Here is a 23695-nt window from a genome sequence, read left to right as displayed (position 1 = left end):
CTCCCTCCTTTCCTCCCTTCCATCCATCCATCCATCCATCCATCCATCCATCCATCCATCCATCCATCCATCCATCCATCCATCCATCCATCCATCCATCCATCCATCCATCCATCCATCCATCCATCCATCCATCCATCCATCCATCCATCCATCCATCCATCCATCCATCCATCCATCCATCCATCCATCCATCCATCCATCCATCCATCCATCCATCCATCCATCCATCCATCCATCCATCCATCCATCCATCCATCCATCCATCCATCCATCCATCCATCCATCCATCCATCCATCCATCCATCCATCCATCCATCCATCCATCCATCCATCCATCCATCCATCCATCCATCCATCCATCCATCCATCCATCCATCCATCCATCCATCCATCCATCCATCCATCCATCCATCCATCCATCCATCCATCCATCCATCCATCCATCCATCCATCCATCCATCCATCCATCCATCCATCCATCCATCCATCCATCCATCCATCCATCCATCCATCCATCCATCCATCCATCCATCCATCCATCCATCCATCCATCCATCCATCCATCCATCCATCCATCCATCCATCCATCCATCCATCCATCCATCCATCCATCCATCCATCCATCCATCCATCCATCCATCCATCCATCCATCCATCCATCCATCCATCCATCCATCCATCCATCCATCCATCCATCCATCCATCCATCCATCCATCCATCCATCCATCCATCCATCCATCCATCCATCCATCCATCCATCCATCCATCCATCCATCCATCCATCCATCCATCCATCCATCCATCCATCCATCCATCCATCCATCCATCCATCCATCCATCCATCCATCCATCCATCCATCCATCCATCCATCCATCCATCCATCCATCCATCCATCCATCCATCCATCCATCCATCCATCCATCCATCCATCCATCCATCCATCCATCCATCCATCCATCCATCCATCCATCCATCCATCCATCCATCCATCCATCCATCCATCCATCCATCCATCCATCCATCCATCCATCCATCCATCCATCCATCCATCCATCCATCCATCCATCCATCCATCCATCCATCCATCCATCCATCCATCCATCCATCCATCCATCCATCCATCCATCCATCCATCCATCCATCCATCCATCCATCCATCCATCCATCCATCCATCCATCCATCCATCCATCCATCCATCCATCCATCCATCCATCCATCCATCCATCCATCCATCCATCCATCCATCCATCCATCCATCCATCCATCCATCCATCCATCCATCCATCCATCCATCCATCCATCCATCCATCCATCCATCCATCCATCCATCCATCCATCCATCCATCCATCCATCCATCCATCCATCCATCCATCCATCCATCCATCCATCCATCCATCCATCCATCCATCCATCCATCCATCCATCCATCCATCCATCCATCCATCCATCCATCCATCCATCCATCCATCCATCCATCCATCCATCCATCCATCCATCCATCCATCCATCCATCCATCCATCCATCCATCCATCCATCCATCCATCCATCCATCCATCCATCCATCCATCCATCCATCCATCCATCCATCCATCCATCCATCCATCCATCCATCCATCCATCCATCCATCCATCCATCCATCCATCCATCCATCCATCCATCCATCCATCCATCCATCCATCCATCCATCCATCCATCCATCCATCCATCCATCCATCCATCCATCCATCCATCCATCCATCCATCCATCCATCCATCCATCCATCCATCCATCCATCCATCCATCCATCCATCCATCCATCCATCCATCCATCCATCCATCCATCCATCCATCCATCCATCCATCCATCCATCCATCCATCCATCCATCCATCCATCCATCCATCCATCCATCCATCCATCCATCCATCCATCCATCCATCCATCCATCCATCCATCCATCCATCCATCCATCCATCCATCCATCCATCCATCCATCCATCCATCCATCCATCCATCCATCCATCCATCCATCCATCCATCCATCCATCCATCCATCCATCCATCCATCCATCCATCCATCCATCCATCCATCCATCCATCCATCCATCCATCCATCCATCCATCCATCCATCCATCCATCCATCCATCCATCCATCCATCCATCCATCCATCCATCCATCCATCCATCCATCCATCCATCCATCCATCCATCCATCCATCCATCCATCCATCCATCCATCCATCCATCCATCCATCCATCCATCCATCCATCCATCCATCCATCCATCCATCCATCCATCCATCCATCCATCCATCCATCCATCCATCCATCCATCCATCCATCCATCCATCCATCCATCCATCCATCCATCCATCCATCCATCCATCCATCCATCCATCCATCCATCCATCCATCCATCCATCCATCCATCCATCCATCCATCCATCCATCCATCCATCCATCCATCCATCCATCCATCCATCCATCCATCCATCCATCCATCCATCCATCCATCCATCCATCCATCCATCCATCCATCCATCCATCCATCCATCCATCCATCCATCCATCCATCCATCCATCCATCCATCCATCCATCCATCCATCCATCCATCCATCCATCCATCCATCCATCCATCCATCCATCCATCCATCCATCCATCCATCCATCCATCCATCCATCCATCCATCCATCCATCCATCCATCCATCCATCCATCCATCCATCCATCCATCCATCCATCCATCCATCCATCCATCCATCCATCCATCCATCCATCCATCCATCCATCCATCCATCCATCCATCCATCCATCCATCCATCCATCCATCCATCCATCCATCCATCCATCCATCCATCCATCCATCCATCCATCCATCCATCCATCCATCCATCCATCCATCCATCCATCCATCCATCCATCCATCCATCCATCCATCCATCCATCCATCCATCCATCCATCCATCCATCCATCCATCCATCCATCCATCCATCCATCCATCCATCCATCCATCCATCCATCCATCCATCCATCCATCCATCCATCCATCCATCCATCCATCCATCCATCCATCCATCCATCCATCCATCCATCCATCCATCCATCCATCCATCCATCCATCCATCCATCCATCCATCCATCCATCCATCCATCCATCCATCCATCCATCCATCCATCCATCCATCCATCCATCCATCCATCCATCCATCCATCCATCCATCCATCCATCCATCCATCCATCCATCCATCCATCCATCCATCCATCCATCCATCCATCCATCCATCCATCCATCCATCCATCCATCCATCCATCCATCCATCCATCCATCCATCCATCCATCCATCCATCCATCCATCCATCCATCCATCCATCCATCCATCCATCCATCCATCCATCCATCCATCCATCCATCCATCCATCCATCCATCCATCCATCCATCCATCCATCCATCCATCCATCCATCCATCCATCCATCCATCCATCCATCCATCCATCCATCCATCCATCCATCCATCCATCCATCCATCCATCCATCCATCCATCCATCCATCCATCCATCCATCCATCCATCCATCCATCCATCCATCCATCCATCCATCCATCCATCCATCCATCCATCCATCCATCCATCCATCCATCCATCCATCCATCCATCCATCCATCCATCCATCCATCCATCCATCCATCCATCCATCCATCCATCCATCCATCCATCCATCCATCCATCCATCCATCCATCCATCCATCCATCCATCCATCCATCCATCCATCCATCCATCCATCCATCCATCCATCCATCCATCCATCCATCCATCCATCCATCCATCCATCCATCCATCCATCCATCCATCCATCCATCCATCCATCCATCCATCCATCCATCCATCCATCCATCCATCCATCCATCCATCCATCCATCCATCCATCCATCCATCCATCCATCCATCCATCCATCCATCCATCCATCCATCCATCCATCCATCCATCCATCCATCCATCCATCCATCCATCCATCCATCCATCCATCCATCCATCCATCCATCCATCCATCCATCCATCCATCCATCCATCCATCCATCCATCCATCCATCCATCCATCCATCCATCCATCCATCCATCCATCCATCCATCCATCCATCCATCCATCCATCCATCCATCCATCCATCCATCCATCCATCCATCCATCCATCCATCCATCCATCCATCCATCCATCCATCCATCCATCCATCCATCCATCCATCCATCCATCCATCCATCCATCCATCCATCCATCCATCCATCCATCCATCCATCCATCCATCCATCCATCCATCCATCCATCCATCCATCCATCCATCCATCCATCCATCCATCCATCCATCCATCCATCCATCCATCCATCCATCCATCCATCCATCCATCCATCCATCCATCCATCCATCCATCCATCCATCCATCCATCCATCCATCCATCCATCCATCCATCCATCCATCCATCCATCCATCCATCCATCCATCCATCCATCCATCCATCCATCCATCCATCCATCCATCCATCCATCCATCCATCCATCCATCCATCCATCCATCCATCCATCCATCCATCCATCCATCCATCCATCCATCCATCCATCCATCCATCCATCCATCCATCCATCCATCCATCCATCCATCCATCCATCCATCCATCCATCCATCCATCCATCCATCCATCCATCCATCCATCCATCCATCCATCCATCCATCCATCCATCCATCCATCCATCCATCCATCCATCCATCCATCCATCCATCCATCCATCCATCCATCCATCCATCCATCCATCCATCCATCCATCCATCCATCCATCCATCCATCCATCCATCCATCCATCCATCCATCCATCCATCCATCCATCCATCCATCCATCCATCCATCCATCCATCCATCCATCCATCCATCCATCCATCCATCCATCCATCCATCCATCCATCCATCCATCCATCCATCCATCCATCCATCCATCCATCCATCCATCCATCCATCCATCCATCCATCCATCCATCCATCCATCCATCCATCCATCCATCCATCCATCCATCCATCCATCCATCCATCCATCCATCCATCCATCCATCCATCCATCCATCCATCCATCCATCCATCCATCCATCCATCCATCCATCCATCCATCCATCCATCCATCCATCCATCCATCCATCCATCCATCCATCCATCCATCCATCCATCCATCCATCCATCCATCCATCCATCCATCCATCCATCCATCCATCCATCCATCCATCCATCCATCCATCCATCCATCCATCCATCCATCCATCCATCCATCCATCCATCCATCCATCCATCCATCCATCCATCCATCCATCCATCCATCCATCCATCCATCCATCCATCCATCCATCCATCCATCCATCCATCCATCCATCCATCCATCCATCCATCCATCCATCCATCCATCCATCCATCCATCCATCCATCCATCCATCCATCCATCCATCCATCCATCCATCCATCCATCCATCCATCCATCCATCCATCCATCCATCCATCCATCCATCCATCCATCCATCCATCCATCCATCCATCCATCCATCCATCCATCCATCCATCCATCCATCCATCCATCCATCCATCCATCCATCCATCCATCCATCCATCCATCCATCCATCCATCCATCCATCCATCCATCCATCCATCCATCCATCCATCCATCCATCCATCCATCCATCCATCCATCCATCCATCCATCCATCCATCCATCCATCCATCCATCCATCCATCCATCCATCCATCCATCCATCCATCCATCCATCCATCCATCCATCCATCCATCCATCCATCCATCCATCCATCCATCCATCCATCCATCCATCCATCCATCCATCCATCCATCCATGAATCATTTCCACGTCGCTAGTTCATAGGAGTACATAATTGAGTATGTTAAAGTGAAAAATGTAGTAATTATTTCAAACATTCAATGTTGTTGAATGATTTGATAAGACAAATCTTAAAATACCTTTCATAATTCAGGAAAATGATGGCGACTGTTTTTTGGGATAGTCATGGAGTTATTTCAACCGATTAGCTTCAAAAACTAAAAACAATCACAGGAGCATACAACGCATTTTTACGTGGAAACTGAAGGCAGAACTTACGGAAAAACGGCCAAATTTGCAGAAAAAGAAAATCCTTTTTCACCCAAACAACGGACCGTCCCACTGAGGACGATTGCCTTGGCGAAAATCCACGAATTACGATTTGAACTGCTTGACCATCCGCCTAACTCACCAGATCTAGTCCCAAGCGACTTCTGTTTGTTCTCTCATTTAAAAACTGCGCTCGGAGAACAGAGATTTTCGTCAAATGAAGGAAATACTAGGAAACAGAGTAGTTCTCCATTCTCGTCAATCCAACAGATATTTCATAAGTTTCCTTTCACAGAGACAAATACAAATGAAACTTTTACAGCATGCGACCAAATTTGTTTCCAAGGTCACGACTAATCGGAAATCTTCACCGAGAACCACCGAATTGGTTTTTCCTGTAACCTCTCGAAGCATCACTTGAAAAACACCCTCTACACATCATTACGTCAAAACCCATTAAGATTTCGATCGTAGTTGTCCTGAGGATATATCGAGGGGGTAATTGAAGTTCGATTGTCCCGAAATTATCTGTCATTTTATTACCGGCGAGTAACACAATAATAAATCGTAGGGCGACGGTAAATCACTGGGGGAAAAGAAAGATAAACAGACAGAAGCGAATGTGTTTGGCAAACAAATACGCCGACCTCCGCGCATCCCTGTCGGTGACGTCCGGATGAATTAATATAATTATTGTTTTTTTTGAGCGACGGGTGGCCGAGTAGAATTAAGTACCAGTGAAATTAGTTGGGGAGAGGGCTCGTGATTAAATTTTAGTCTTGGTCGTTGGTCTCGGCAACGACGAAGTTTTTCTAAGCGTAGATGAAATATTGTTAGTAGTAGTAGTTAGTGGTGGTGGTGATAGTGGTAGAAGTAGAAGTAGTAGTAGTAGTAGTAGTAGTAGCAGTAGTAGCAGCAGCAGCAGCAGCAGCAGCAGTAGTAGTAGTAGTAGTAGTAGCAGTAGTAGTAGTAGTAGTAGCAGTAGCAGACTCAGAAGTCAGAGGTAGTACTGCTGGTAGCAGGCAGAAAACTGAAAAGTATCACAATTGAATTGGAGGAAACGAACATCCGTAGCCAAGAATTTATTGAATACCTGGGAATCCACATAGACCGAAATATGAAAATGGGAGCTCATGTTAGAAAAATAGCAGAAAAAGCGGGAAAAGCCATAAGCCACATAAGCAGGATAATGCCCAACGTTGGCGGTCCTCGAGAAGGTAGCAGAAGAATTCTATGCTCAGTCGCCCTGTCGATCATGCCATATGGCGCAACGATTTGGAAAACAGTCATGGAAAAAAAGGTATACAGGAATATATTACTTAATGTTCAACGGAAAGCAGCCATAAAAACAAACATCAACTAAAGCTCTGCTGGTGATTGCAAGAACCCTCCCAATAGATCTGTTGGCGGAAGAGAGAACAATGGTACAAAACAACGTATCAAAAGGGTTAGTAAGGTTACAAATTATGGAAAAATGGCAATAATCTTGGGAGATAGATAATGGAAAGACCAACTGGACAAGAAGACTGATAAGAGACATAGAACCATGGATGAACAGAAAATGGGGAGAAGTGAATTACATCAACTAAAACTCTACTGATGATTGCAAGAACCCCCCCAATAGATCTGCTAGCGGAAGAGAGAACAATGTTACAAAACAACGTATCAAAAGGGGTTAGTGAGGTTACAAATTATGGAAAAATGGCAATAATCTTGGGAGATAGATGATGGAAAGACCAACTGGACAAGAAGACTGATAAGAGACATAGAATCATGGATGAACAGAAAATGGGGAGAAGTGAATTACATCAACTAAAACTCTGCTGATGATTGCAAGAACCCCCCCAATAGATCTGCTGGCGGAAGAGAGAACAATGGTACAAAACAACGTATCAAAAGGGGTTAGTGAGGTTACAAATTATGGAAAAATGGCAATAATCTTGGGAGATAGATGATGGAAAGACCAACTGGACAAGAAGACCGATAAGAGACATATAACCATGGATGAACAGAAAATGGGGAGAAGTGAATTACATCAACTAAAGCTCTGCTGATGATTGCAATAACCCCCCCAATAGATCTGCTGGCGGAAGAGAGAACAATGGTACAAAACAACGTATCAAAAGGGGTTAGTGAGGTTACAAATTATGGAAAAATGGCAATAATCTTGGGAGATAGATGATGGAAAGACCAACTGGACAAGAAGACTGATAAGAGACATAGAACCATGGATGAAAAGAAAATGGGGAGAAGTGAATTACATCAACTAAAACTCTGCTGATGATTGCAAGAACCCCCCAATAGATCTGCTGGCGGAAGAGAGAACAATGGTACAAAACAACGTATCAAAAGGGGTTAGTGAGGTTACAAATTATGGAAAAATGGCAATAATCTTGGGAGATAGATGATGGAAAGACCAACTGGACAAGAAGACTGATAAGAGACATAAAACCATGGATGAGCAGAAAATGGGGAGAAGTGAATTACTGTCTCATACAAGTACTAACGGGGCATGGGTGTTTTCAGGCGTATCTATCTGTTCAGGTTTAAAGTGAGTGGCACAGAAGAGTGCAAGTATTGAGGGATGTTAGATACGGTAGAACATACAATCTTTGAATGCATACGTTGGGAAAAACAGAGACGAAACGCAGAAATGACGACAGGAGAATCAACACCGGAAAACATAATAGGGAAGATGCTCAAGAGTATAGAAAACTGGGAAGCCGTCAGTACTGAAGAAGAAGGAAGAGCCCTGAACCATCACTACAGTCTGCTATTCCGAAGTAATGCACGAGGGCGGTAAAAATCCGGCACTATCTGGTCACAGGGCGACCAGGTGTCTTTTGAAGATTTTTCTAATTGGTAGCAAATTGCCAAAAACGACTCTCCTCAATAGGAAGATTTAACATATTGTCTCTGGTCTGGATTCCTGGCCATACTGGCCTGGGAGGCAATGATGCTGCTTTATTCCTTGCAAAGGAGGGTGCTGCAAGCAGCTTCATAGGACCAGAATCTGTCATTGGCATCACTTTAGGCTTTTCCGAAAAAATATTAAACACCTTGATGGCAAGATGATTTATGGACTTCTGGAAGAATCTTCCAGGATTGGCTCACTTCAAGGCGTTTATTCACCCTTCGAAGCTTGAAGCTTGTTGGACTACAGTAGGGATGAACTATGATGTCTAACAGACCTTCCTACAGGTCACTGTCATTTGAATCATCATATGTAGAGACTCGGACTGTCGGAAGACAGTGTGTGCCGCCTCTGTCTGGAAAATGATGAAACAGCAGAGCACATACCTTGTGCCTGCCCCGCTGGGGACCGAATCAGGTTTTTAAAGTTCGGCAGAGCCGTACTCTTACTATATGATCTAAAAGACCACTCACCATACAAACTAATCGGCTTCGTTAAGAAACTGGTTTATTTGGTCGAGTGTGAATATGTGTAAGCCACAATAAACCCTTGCGGGTTGCGGTGGAGGGTCGAATAGACCCACTCACTTTGAACCTCACCTAAGTGAAAAGTAGATAATATAAATTATTAATAATAATATATAGTTATTTTAAAAAGTCAATATTATAAAATCCATGATTCATTATAGATCAATATCTTCAGATGATGTGGTGCTGCAGGTTTTTCCGGATTTTCCTGCAGCTGAAAAAGCAAATGCGCCACTGAAATCAATGAAGTCGCCCCGGAGCGCCAATAAATTTTTATTGTTTTTATTTTTATCGTTGTTTTAATAAATTTGTAGTATTTAAAAAAAAATTAAAAATGAAAAGTATAATTAAAAATGAGAAGTTACACGACATGCAGACCAGTTGAATAAATTGCTATATTCATTTTCCTAATAGTTAAAAATAATAGATGCTCGATATAAATGCAAAACGTCAACAGAGTGCTCATACAAAATTTTGAGATTTCGTTATGATTTACCACATGTAGGACAGGCGGGTTCACAATACATTACCGGGTCTACCCCTTTTTTGTATCGCAAACGGGTCGCAAAAAATATTTTATGAGCGTTCGGGTCGTTTAATACCTGCAGTGGCGTGAGTTTGAGTATTCAATCAATTTTTTTTCAAAACTAATAACTATGATTATTTATTTATATACAAATAATATTGGTAAAACATTATGAATTGACATATTCACATATTAATAGGAAGTTATGCTTATACAGGAAGATATTAGGTATAAGCAAAAATTATGGTGTGTTTTATCATCCCAATCCCAAAAATTCTTGTCGAATTCTATGATTGAAGGTTCTAAAATGTCCTCAACTCAGTGGTCTAATTTCCACATGTAGATAAGATTCTTTCATGTTCAATATATTTTCGCCTTTTTTCAGAATCGGTTAGGTCCAAAGAGAGTGGGTCTATTCGATCTTCCACCCGCAAGGATTTATTGTGGCTCACACTCATTCATACTCGACCAAATAAACCCAGCTTCTCAACGAAGCTGGGTTTTGTATGGTGAGTACTCTTTCAAGTCAGATGGTTAGAGTACTCTCAAGACCTGATTCGGTCCCCAGCGGGGCAGGCACAAAGTATGTGCCCTGCTGTTTCATGATTTTCCAAACAAAGGCAACACACAGTGTCTTCCGATAGTCCGAGTATTTGCTTATGATGATTCAAATGACAGAGACCTGTAAGAAGGCCTGATAGACATCGTAGTTCACTGTTTGGTATCTAGCTTCGAAGGGTGAATGAACGCTTTGTAGTGAGCCAATCCTGGAAGATTCTGCCAGAAGTCTATAAATCTTCTTGCCATCCAGGTGTTAGGCAAAGACTAAAGTGATGTCAATGACAGGTTCTGGTCTAATGAAGCTGCTTGCAGCACGCTCCTTTGCAAGGGAGTCAGCAGCCTCACTGCCTTCCAGGCCAGTATGGCCAGGAATCCAGACCAGAGATAATCTGTTAAGTCTTCCTATTGAGGAGAGTCGTTTTTGGCAATTTGCTACCAATTTAGAAGTTGCTCAGTGGGAGCCAAGAGCTTCCAACGCCGCTTGACTGTCCGAGAATATTTTTATTGACTTCTGTATGAGGTTGGATTCTTCCAATCTCTCCGCACACAATTCAATAGCGTACATTTCCGCTTGAAATACAGTCGCATAGGTTCCTAGGTAGGTTGATATCACTGCCTAGGTCTGGGACTGAAAACACCTGCACCAGAACCGCAAGGTGTTTTTGATCCATCTGTGAACCAACAACTATCTGCGCTTAATATTTCCTTCTCCCGGAGGATCCAGTCCTCTCTACTCGGGAACAGTACTTTATAAGGCAATTCGTAGTTGACACTTGGAGGCATACAATCAGAGGTCATTTCCAGAACGCTGTGATTTCCAGTGTCAACCAAGTCTGTTGCACTCTGCATTAAATTGATTTGTGCAATTGACATTGTGCACAAGTCTATATGCAGTCCATCTAGGCTCTATCTCCAGAAAAATGTGGAGAGGAGGTAGATTTAGAAGGATCTCCATGGTCGCTGACGGTGTGGTACGAATGGCACCACTGATGACCAGACAAGCCTGTCTCTGTAAGCTAGGGGTCTTCGCCTGGGCCGTTTTCTGTAAAGCCTTCGGTCACCACGCTAGATATTCCGAGCTTCATCTGAACATATTATAGACAATAGTTCTGTTTCAACCATACTTTCATCAAATGATAATGTCGAAGCCACTTACTGGTGGCCGATTTTCTCCATGCATTAGTTGGTATTTTTTCAACTTTTCGTGGATCGATATCTTACATTATCCATCTCAATCACAGAGTTAGGTGGAAGGTCTAACATATGCTCAAACAGCCAGAATTCTTTAATTCAAACATCAATAAACCGCCCTTAAAGAAAACCATCAACATTTTCAATGAGGGTAGTAACCAGTTGCTTTCCTTTTCTAGAAGGCGACTTTAGTCTGGTAGACTAACCTTCTGAAATCGCTTAAAGTAAACTTGTAATGTTTTGGTCTTGCCAAACCTTTCTAACGGTAAATTCTTCGTTAGACCAAGTTTCGTCCAGATAATAAATCTTCCTATTCTCACGTCGAAACTTTCTCATCTTCCTTTCGTAATATCTGCTCCAATTTTGATTGAGAGCGATTTTCTGTTTTCTATTTCCGAGCTTTATCAAAGTTTTCCACAATTTCTTTCTGCCTATCATTGAACCCATATTTTGGTTCTTTTAAGACTCGCCTCCATTCGTCGAGGTCAGTATTTCTTTCTTAATCGCAAGTCTGTAGTTTTCATCAACAGGGATGTTTCTTCCCAAAGAAGGATTCCAGTGTAAGTTCTAACAAGTATTTTAATTCGCAGTATCAAGAGTTAGCACGGTTCTCAACTAGTCCAATGACGCCCAATTCGTTCGAACGGAATAATTGGAACGCGTGTTATTTCTGCAATTTTTTCAAATTCTATGGTCACGAAAAGAGTTTTTATTCATTACCGAGTCGAACTCGTCAAGCTTGATAGATCAGATTAATGGATGGTTTGGGCCACTGACCTGAGAACAAATATCCCTTCCTCGTCTATTTAGATATTCACTGCGGCAAAGTTAGAGTTCTTTGTGTGTAATTATATGCGCAGCGTGAGTGGTAGATATAAAAAAGTGATATATTATCATTTTTAACTTGGAGTTCATGATCAGTCTTATATGAATACAAAAACGGTAACAGTGTAAAAGCCAAGAAATAGGTGTGCTTTAGAAAAATTCCACTGAATGTACTATAAAAATTTGCTGAGAAAAATAATCTCACAAATTCTTCTGAAAAGACAGAAAGATTAGGTTGTGGGATGATTTACTTATTTCATAGTCTCAATATACGGTATTTCATTGAGCTTCCTATCTTCAAGTTTAAATAAAATAAAGTGTGTCCAATTTTCCATGACTCTACTGTTAACAGTGATGACCTACCAACGTCGTTCTCAAAGAAATATGGACTATAGACTGATCGATTTAGGGGTATATTATATACTTATCAAACCTAATCGGTCCTAAGATCTCTTTATATTTGCAGAAAAAAAAAACAGTTCGAGAAGCAAGACTTTAAATTGGCTGCGTGTCTGTTGACCGATAAAATTGATCGTGTCTAGAGCGGAGTTGCCAAGTGTATTGGTTTTTAATATCCAATCACAGTTTTGACGATCCAATTTGACAGACGCCATTTTTGTTGTTATTATTGTCAACTCGGTGTGAATACAACTGTTACAATTATCTAATTGAAGAACGTTTTTTTGTGAAAGGTAGGTCTCGGCGGGTGCCTATTTTACATTCCGAAAAATATTTTTTTAGGTTATTTTTGGATTGAATTTTACCATTATTACCACCAAAATGGTTAAAATATGTTTTATACCTAGTTGTAAAAACAGATCATGCATACCAGACAAAAAGTTATTCAGTGTTCCAAAAAACAAAACTCAAAAGAGATCTATGGCTTTCTTCAGTTGGCCGAGCTAAAATGAAAATTAAATCAAAACTTTCCATCCTTCGATAAAAGACAAAGTCTGAAATGAATGTCATTAAAATAAAAGGGACCTACTGAATATACCACCTACCCTTTTAAATTTTCATTCTTCATTAAGGTACCAAAATACTGCAAATTTTTCAAATAAAATTCATCGATCATTTCAAAATCGACTCTTGGTAAGTTGTCGGTGTCAGCTTTAATAAAACTAGACTCAACATTCATTTTGAAATTAGTTTAACAAAAATAAGAAGTTATGTGTGGAAACCACTGACATTAGAAACAGCAGATTCTCGCATAGAGGGCGCTGGCTGACTGGATGACAATGTGACTAATATACCAGTAACGTTGAATTTCTTATTTTTGGTGGGTGGCATAATTGATTTTTTTTATTAAGAGTCAAGAGTATTCGAAAACCATTTGAAAATACAGCTTGTTAAATTCTATTTAGAATTACACACATCGGAAAAGTCTAGGAATATTTTTAAAAATGGCAATCATTTTTTTTTTAGATCGATTTAGGTAAAAAAAAGTTGACGGGTGAGGTGATTATTAAACGAATGTAACTTACAACAAAATTTATTAAATGATCAAAAATACTGAGTGCGCATATGAGCAAAACTAAAAAAATATGGCTCTTCTATGGCACCCCGAAAAAAAATCATAATACAAAAAAAATGGAATCAGTACAAAGTATGGCCTCCACGCTGGTTTATTACGGCCCTACATCTATCGTGCATCGACAAAATGAGATTGTCCATGTCTTGTTGAGGTACATTTGCCCATTCAGCGATTAAAAGCTCTCTCAATTGAAACGTTGTGTGAATGTTCCCCATATGCGGAGTAATTCTTCGTTGAAGCAAGTCCCACACATGCTCGATGGGATTCACGTCCTGTGATTGTGCTGGCCATAGCAATACATCAACTCCTTCGTTGGTGAGCCAGTCAGTCACTAGACGCGCGACATGTGGACGAGCATTATCGTGAATTAGGTGGAAGTTTTCACCAACAGCACCAGCAAACGGACGGACGATAGGTAGAAGAATGGTGTCGAGGTACTGTCGAGCTGTGAGGGAGCGATTTGGAAAAACGAGATCGGTTCTGCCGCAGATCATGGTTCTGCCGCATAGCATTACTGTATCACCTCTGTATGTGTGGACTTCCTGGACGTGTCTCAAACGTTCATTATTTCCAGGTCGTCTCCACAGTCTTACTCGACGAGAATCTGGATTCGTCTGTAAACAAAACTGTGGCCCAATCATTTGCATCCCAGTTTTGATGTTCTTGACACCACTCTAATCTTCTACCGCGATTGCCTCTTGACAAAGGTGGACATCTAAGTGGCCTTCTGTTGTGGAGATCTGCTTCATGCAGTCGATTTCTGACAGTATCACGACCAATGGTTACCTGGTGCGTCAGCTGCAACACGTTAACCAACTCAGGTGCTGTGATTGTCGGTTGTCTTCTTGCGGTTAAGACCAAAAATCGGTCTTGAACTGCAGTTGTAGCGCGTCCTCGCCCTGGATGTTGTTCGGCTGGACGGTCAGTTTCACGGAAACGCCGCCACAATCGACTGATAACACTTTGGGAGACTCCCAAACGAAGAGCTACATCATTTTGTCACAGTAGAGGGGCAAAAGACCTTTCAAATGATGTATCACTCGACTACCCATGCCATTAAAAAAATAGGGGGTGGGGGGGAATTTGCAGACTGCAGGAGGGTGAAGTTTCGGGTATAATTTTCATATAAGAATGAGTCCCCCTAGAAATAAAAATTGACGTGTTCTTTCAAATCTTTGATTACCCGCCCGTTTCTGACTCACAGGGGGGTCAAGTTTTCTTTGGAACGCCCTGTATATACCCACTCCACTACTTCCCGAATGCCCAATCGTGAACGCGCACCTAATCTACAGATTGTTGATTTCGAATGAAATGCATTGCCGCTTTCCGTTCCCGACGAAATTCACCCCGAGGGATCAACTACTGCCAACTGTCTGTCCGTAATGCCGGACCATTTCCCTTGGATTGTTTTCCTCGTGCACTTTATTAACGCCGACTCGACACATTCAAGTCTAATAACGTTACATAAAGGTCCGAACATCTGGCGTTGCTCTCTCAATGTTCCTCCTTCGAAAAATTCTCCAAATCCCCGGCTTAGCCCGAATCTCCGGCACATTCATGGTTATTTTTATAGCGTAATTTTGAGGCCATCAATTTCGGATATTCTGTGTCACATTCGTTTCTATTAGCTCCAAGTCGATTAACTATTTTTCTTTGTGAATGCAATTTATGCTTGCGAGCGGTTCATATACTGGATCTGGAGATCGTTGTTAGGCTAGTAAAAGAACTCCTCGACTATAGTAGTCCAAGAGCCAGTGACGCATGTTTCATGAAGTGTTTGATGCATCCTGAAATTTTGTAAGGCTAGTATCTATGGAATAGGAAGTACGAATAACTGTGTTTGCCTGACCCTGTCCGGGACACCAGGTACCGCGCATAATAGAAAAGTTTAAAAAAATATAAGCCAAAATTAGTGATTGATTCACAGGCCAACAAACTTTTATCGAAAGATTAGTTAATTTTTAATAATAATTTAAGATGGCAGACAATTTGGAGAGGATTTACATATAATTAATTTCCCTCAACGTTATTTTTTTTTAACAAAATGAAATGTTTGATACATAATGATATTTTAACAGCTACTTAATCAAATATTCAGAAAGTTAATCACGAAAAGCCAGACAGTTTTGTTGGGGTTTAATTCTCGGCAAACATGAAAATAAAATAGAAAGAGATAGGTTGCGCATAGTTTGCGGCGTGAGTGAGAGCACCGATCACCATAGTAGCTACGCTCCCTTTCTACGCTCTCGTTGGTTGGTAATCACGTTGACCGTTGTTATTGTTGAGAACGTGTTTTACAGTTTTTATGGTAAGTTTCTGAACAAAATGTCGAGTGAAAAAAATGAATTTGGCTACAAGAACGTTGCTGATATTAATTATGCGCGTTTTCAAAAGTTTTTTTCAACCTATAAAAATAAAAGCACAGATGAACCTTTTCAAAAAACGTTGCTTAAATATGATGCTTCAAATTTGTCACCATGTAAAGTTGAGTTACACCTATCGCTGGGTTACAACCTATCGCTATTTGAAATAAAATTTATTTTCATGTTTGCCGGGAATTAAACCCCAACAAAACTGTCTGGCTTTTCGTGATTAACTTTCTAAATATTTGATTAAGTAGCTGTTAAAATTTCATAATGAATCAAACATTTCATTTTGTTAAAAAAAAATAACTTTGAGGGAAATTAATTATATGTAAACCCTCTCAAAAGTGTCTGCCATCTTAAATTATTATTAAAAATTAACTAATCTTTCGATTGAAGTTTGTTGGCCTGTGAATCGAACACTTATTTTGGCTTATATTTTTTACACCTTTCTATTATGCGCAGTACCTGGTGTCCCGGGCAGGGTCAGGCAAACACAGGTATTCGTACTTCTTATTCCATAGATACTAGCCTTACAAAATTTCAGGGTGATTAACGGAAAAACAGATTTTAAACAGATTTTTTAAACAGATCAAACACTTCATGAAACATGCGTCACTGGCTCTCCGACTATAGAATTCAATTTCAGCTTATGTTAGACTAATTTTGTACGTATTTAAGAAAGGAGAATTGAAACTTTCTATATTTTTTACCACTTTTATTCACATTTTCAAACTTATTCATGAAACTAACAATGGTTGATTACATTAACCCTTATATAGCACCCCTGTAGGTAATAATAGAGGTACTTGGCTTGATTGAGTAACTGAATTCACAATTTACAATGCAAATGTGATAATTTGAAAATCGGTGAGTAAACTCAATCGATTTGATCATTTAACAGGTTGCACCCGCAATGTTTATGCTTGTGAATTTCCAAGGATTCTAAATAAATGAACTTGTAACCGTTCCTAGTCTGAAGAACCTTTCATGTTCAGCATACCGTTTTTAGAAATTTCGACCACATTGTCCCACATAAACACTATTACACTCCGGACACTTGAGCTTATAAACTCCAGATTTCTCCAACTTGTCCACCTTATCTTTGGCATTGAAAAGGAAATCAGATCACCTGGCATGTGGTCTAAATACCACTTCCACATTGTTTTTTCTGAAGAAACCCGCAATTATCTCTGTTCTTTTTCTAAATATGTTGAGAGTTACCCATTTCTTGATTTCTGGTTGTTTGACCTGAGGGTATACTAATCTGTAGGTGAATTCCCAGCTTTGTTTCCTGACTAACTTCTGGATAGTATTTGCGTTGAAACCATTATTATTTCCAATCTGTGTAATTATATCAATTTCCCTAGCTAGATTGTTAGCAGACAAAGGCAGTGAGATCGCTCTGTGTAACACAGAATTGAAGGCTGCTAATTTATGACTGTCTGGATGGAAAGGATCGCTTGGGATGGTGATGTCTGTATAGCTAGTTTTCTGAAAACATTTAACGCACATTTATTTTGATAGTGTGTAATGGTCAGGTCTAAGAAATTTATCTGTTTCTCTATCTCTGTTTCGAGTATGGACTGAATGTTGCTATTGAGATTATCCATGAATGTCATAAATTGGTTCAGCTGTCGTGTAGTACCTCTGAAACAGACAAGAATATCGTCTATCCTTGGAAATCCTCAATCTCGAGTCTTCCACATTTTCTATCTCTCTGCTAGCGTAAATCCTATTTTTCAATGTCCCCCATAGAAAATAGTCCAAAATAGTAAGATCTGGTGATCTTGCAGACCATCTTATTGTCCCATTATTTGTCTCGAAATGGAAGGACTCCAATTCGAACATTTATTGCACAATTAATTTTTTTGTGTACATAAATTACTTACTTCATTTCAATTTTCATTATAATTATAATGTTCGTTTCGGATGTTATTATTGCTACCACTTTTTTTTTCTGCTCATCAAAACGCATATAATATATTTTTGTTGTAGATATGTTTCAGATAATCATAAAAGGTTTTTTTATTCGAAGTTCATTGTAGAAAACGCTCAGAGCAATGGAAACAATATGAATAGGTACCTAAAAATGAAAAAAAACTTTCGAAAAACTCTACGATACATAGGGAGACGTGAAAGTTGGTATTATGTTTTTATTCAACTCACTCAACCAATTTCCAGGGCCGTAATTCAAAAGGGAATAATTCACACAATTATAATCGAATATTACCGAAACATCCCGAAATATAAAATTGAATTTAATTTCTCAGTATGAAGTGAACGTCTACGATCCAGAAACTACAACAAAAAATACAGGCCCGTGTTTAAAAATTCAAAGATGGGATGGCCCAAGTCAGATGACACCCTGTATAAAAGATTCATGGATATATTCTGAGAGCTCACATCAAGTGCCAATAGCAAAGTGTGGACAGATTTTCAATATGTCTGCGAATAAAGAAGATATATGCAAAAAAATTATTTGGGGATTTTTTGGTTTTTCCTGTATATCCTCAGAACCAAAAGAGCTATATTCGATTTCTTCACATCATTGAATAGGTCTCTAAAATACACAACTTTGCCACGATTCAACCGACACTCTATTTCTTATCGTTTACGAGATCCCCATGTACAGAAACGAAATTGAATAGCCCTGTATACAGCACCTCTGGAGGTAATAATAGAGGTACTTGGCTTGATTGAGTACCTGAATTTACAATTTACAATGCGGATGTGCTAATTTGAAAACCGGCAAGTAAACTAAATCGATTTGATCATTTAACAGGTTGCAACCGTAATGTTCATGCTTATGAATTTCTAAGGATTCCAGATAATTGAGTTTGCAACCCTTCCTTGCATAGTGCAAAATTTCCGTATCGTTTAGATTCGGAAACTTGTGGTTGCATGCCGAGGAATGGTTTGAAAACGTATTTTTATAGAAGAGAATATAGGCCTCTCCACTCCACTCAATGAGTTCGATTTTTTTGAGAAAATGTATATGAATCGTAAACTGGATTTGATGATACTTACTATGAATGAAAAAATATGCATTGCAACGGGGAAGAGATTTGGCAAAAAGCTGCGTATTGTTTTCTCAGAAATAACAGAATCTCGAATGAGGCATTCAAAGCAAACAGAACATTCAGCAACGAAATTGAAACATTTGAGAAGTATTCATAAAAGGCCTTTTCAAATAGAACGGATACCCTCAGTGTAAAGGAAATTGTCCTCATCGCGCACCTTTCAATTCATTGTTTGTGGACGTATATCCGGTCCTTTATTCGGTAACTTCATTCATCTCTTTGTCGTATTGATCATTTCTTTTTATTTTCTTGTGCAGTGAATCCAAACTCTCATTTTTTTAAGGACAAAACACAAGCAATACAGGAAAATACTAAAGGCGTTCTAAGATCGGTGCTTGTGCGGAAGTAGCGATTCACATTGGATTTGAATCGCTGGAGATTATATCCATTTGGAAAAAATGTTCACAGGAAGTTTATTCCACATAAACGCTGTTCTCCAAGTGAAAGAGTTTTTTGAACAGTTCGAGGTGTACTGAGTTGAACCTCAAAACGATGAGCAGCCACAGTCCGTGGCGTATTTATGATATATACCGCTCTTGGTGGAATCAAATGTGCCAAGTCACTTAAACAATTTCCGTGAAAGAGAGACAAATCTCCAAACTTTCTTCGATGTTCCAGACTATCAAGGTTGCACGTGATATTCGAGTCTCCAATCAGGCGGATGGCTTTTTTCTGGATAGAATCCAACAACTTCAGGGTATGTTTGGGGGCAGAGCTCCATACTTGAGAACAATACTCTAAAGAAGGTCTGATCTGGGCTGAGGTGTGCACAGTTTTCTGGTTCGGAACACTGTTCAAACTTCTATCTGGATCTGTAGAGCACTTAGACACATGTGACCCATTGTACATCCTCCCGAGGAGATGTCATCCCCTTCTAGGTCATCGTTCATCCTGTCCTTTCCAGGAAGGTGGACAGGTCGCTGGGAGACATCTCCTTTATATCGGCAGGTGTAGGCCAAGACTCGCCGAACAACACACTCTCTTTTTGATGATAACTCTGGACATTCGCATAGGACAGCTTCCCAGCTCTTTAGGAATCAAACATGGGTGTGACGTTTGGTTAGTTCCGCAATTGTCGAAGTTATCAGGCCGTAGGTGCCACTGGGTCCTTAAATTCTCAGTCCAGCCGCTTTCTTGGCTAAAGGGTCGGCAATGCGATTACCTTTACTCCTGTCGTGCCCTTCAACCCACCTCAGGATAATGTTATTATCTACCGAGGCTTTGGCTAAATCTTGGCACTCTAGTATAGTATTTCTAATACCAATTGGAACAGCACAGAGAAGGAATTCCCGCCTCGACATAGGCGTCGGCATATTATTTTTCAGTGGTAGTTTTTCAGTTACTCATTATTACAATCATAGCAATTGATCACCCCATGAAAAAGATATCTCAACTGAATTTTTCCACCATGGGTAATTATAAAAAACTTCGAAATTCAAGGTAGTTGATTTCCGAGTCGAAAACTCTAAAATACAATGAAAACACAAATAATCACACCGAATTCTCGTCAAACATATATTCACAAAATAATAGAGGCCAAGAAAATTGCTAGAAAAATCAAAATTCTTCTTCGCTATATTCGGATGAGGTGGAATCATCATCGGGTTGAATAACGATCGAATTTATGGAACTTTGCACATAATATTTGTTCTCTTCTTTTATAAAGTGGTCCACACAGTTCTTCCACACATCACTATTACCTACTTCATTCACCACTCGCCTTATATTGTCAAGCACTACAGCATTTAAAGTCGGTGACTGATTACATTTCCGCAAGCTTTCTTTCATTGTGGCCCAAACCATTTCAATTGGATTGAACACACAATAGTATGGAGGCTTATTTTGTCAAGCACTACAGCATTCAAAATCGGTGACTGATTACATGTCCGCAAGCTTTCTTTCATTGTGGCCCAAACCATTTCAATTGGATTGAACACACAATAGTATGGAGGCAAACGTAAGAGAATATGACCACGTGTTTCATACATCGAATCAATAATATACTCTTTTTTGAAATTACGTTGTTTTATGGTCGCCAGTAATAACTTTTTTGTTGGAAACTTTTCGGGTATTCCCATGTCATGATTTCGCATGAAATCAACAATATCTGCTTTTTTTTGTGTTATTGTTTAGTATTGTAGTCAATAACCGAGAATGATACGAAACTTCATCCATAACAATAACCGACTTTGGAGGAATATTTGGGAGAAGCTGCTCACTGAACCAGCCGCAGTCATATCTTCGTGGTAATCAGCATTCGAATCTTTTATATTTTTGGCCGGCAGAAGCAAAGCGTTAGGTACGAAACCACTTTCATTCCCGGCATGTAAAATTATAACACGTTTTCCCCTTGAAGAAGGTGTGTTCAAAGCACAATACTTGGTTTCGTCTACCCAGTCATGTTTGACAACATCATGGGTGTCAAACCAAGTTTCGTCGTGGTAGATTATATGTCTGTTGGATTCTCGGTAGCTTTTCATTCGCCTTAAATATTCTTGTCGGAGTTGAACAATGCGTGTCGATTACATTATGACCATCCGATTGTTAAATTTTTTATATTTGAAACCACAAGACAATAAGACACCTCGTAGATTTTCTAAAGATTTGTAATTGTAATCGGGATAGTCGAGTAATTTACACCAAATCATTTTCAAGGTTGGTACTCCATTTTTTTGGTATATACCATAAATTGTTCGCCGAGTCACATCTTTTGTAGCACCATCAACGTTTGCGAATTTTTTATTCCTTTGTTTTCGTTTCATTGCATGGTCAATGACATCCCCTATTTTAATGACTCGAAGAACTGTCGAACGAGATAGTTTCGTTAACTCGCATATTCTGTTTACAACATCATTCTGTGAAGTGTGACAGTTTTCCTTCTTCAAGCATTCATGAATATTTAAAATTACTCGCTGAACTTGAACATGTCTTATTTTCAAATTCCGGATCCCTGCCGATTGACACAGATTCCTCACACCTAATGTTTTCATTTGTTTCAAAAGGTCTCCAGAAAACCATATTCATGAAAGTACCCAAAAACACTGAGATTGGAACCTTTGGTGTAAAAGTTGAAAACTTTTTCTAGAGATCAATTACCCTAACACCAAACTGATATTTTTGCACTCGACGCGCGTTTCGCTAACAAGTTTAGCATCTTCAGGAGAAGCAAATTGATACTGAATCTAAAGACAGGGGTTAGCTGTTTATATACCTAAAGTTTTTTGGTCCGATGTGGACTTTGTTTGTTAAATGATGATTATCCTAATTGATTTTTCGGTAATTAACTAGTGGAACAACTACCTGCAAATTAATTTGTCCGCTTTTTAATGTATTGCGGTGATACTTACAGAAAAAATCATGAAGACCATTTTTGTAGAGAATTTGGAGATCTACAACTTTGGTCTGAGGTATTTCTTTGCTAAAACTTACGGTTTTCGAAAAAAACTCAAAAAACCTGAAATTTTGACCTTTGACCCCGAATAACTTTCGAAGCGCTCATGGGACAGATTGGGACTTTCAAATTTCATTTTTTATGATAAAATGAAGGTCTTCACCAATATTTAGCTCTGCAGCAATTTTCGTTATTTCATTACTGTTTTCAGGTCTAAATTGACCGGACTACAATACAGAGAAAAGCAACTAAAGTCTCGGCTACACGACGACGTGATTGTTGGCAAAATCGTCACATATAACCATCATCAAGAATAGTTGTTCAAAGGCAATACACACAAAAAAAAGTTTCTTATTCTTTTCTAAGCATCGCAACTTGCTAAGATTTGGTAATATAACGATATAATGCCTGATTTATATTTTTTTACCAAATATGACAATAGGGTTTATACAGGGTAATTCAAATTCGACTCCCACCATTGGGATCTCCTAAATTACAGGAGATACGTCGAAGCCTAAATTGGGGCAAACTTGCGTTTTTTTGTGCTTAACAAAATACTCTTTTGAAACTTGGAAAATTCCGAGTATTTCCAGAAATATCCGGAAAAAACTGAAAATCGGAATTTTCGTTTTTATTTTTTTCTAGCATTATT

The 23695-nt window shown here is 41.1% G+C and overlaps 1 protein-coding gene across 1 annotated transcript in view; it reads right to left on the bottom strand.

Annotated features, from left to right (window-relative positions):
• Window positions 1-23695, bottom strand: part of LOC111511792 (tyrosine-protein kinase transmembrane receptor Ror) — a 99241-nt gene that overhangs the window by 74197 nt on the left and 1349 nt on the right. The window lies entirely within an intron of this gene.

The sequence above is a fragment of the Leptinotarsa decemlineata genome, unplaced genomic scaffold (genome assembly GCF_025532065.1).
Source record: "Leptinotarsa decemlineata unplaced genomic scaffold, Ldec_3_MD MMD2_P_RNA_scaffold_1, whole genome shotgun sequence".
Classification (NCBI taxonomy): Eukaryota; Metazoa; Arthropoda; class Insecta; order Coleoptera; family Chrysomelidae; genus Leptinotarsa; species Leptinotarsa decemlineata.
This window is presented reverse-complemented; position numbering and strand designations above follow the sequence as displayed.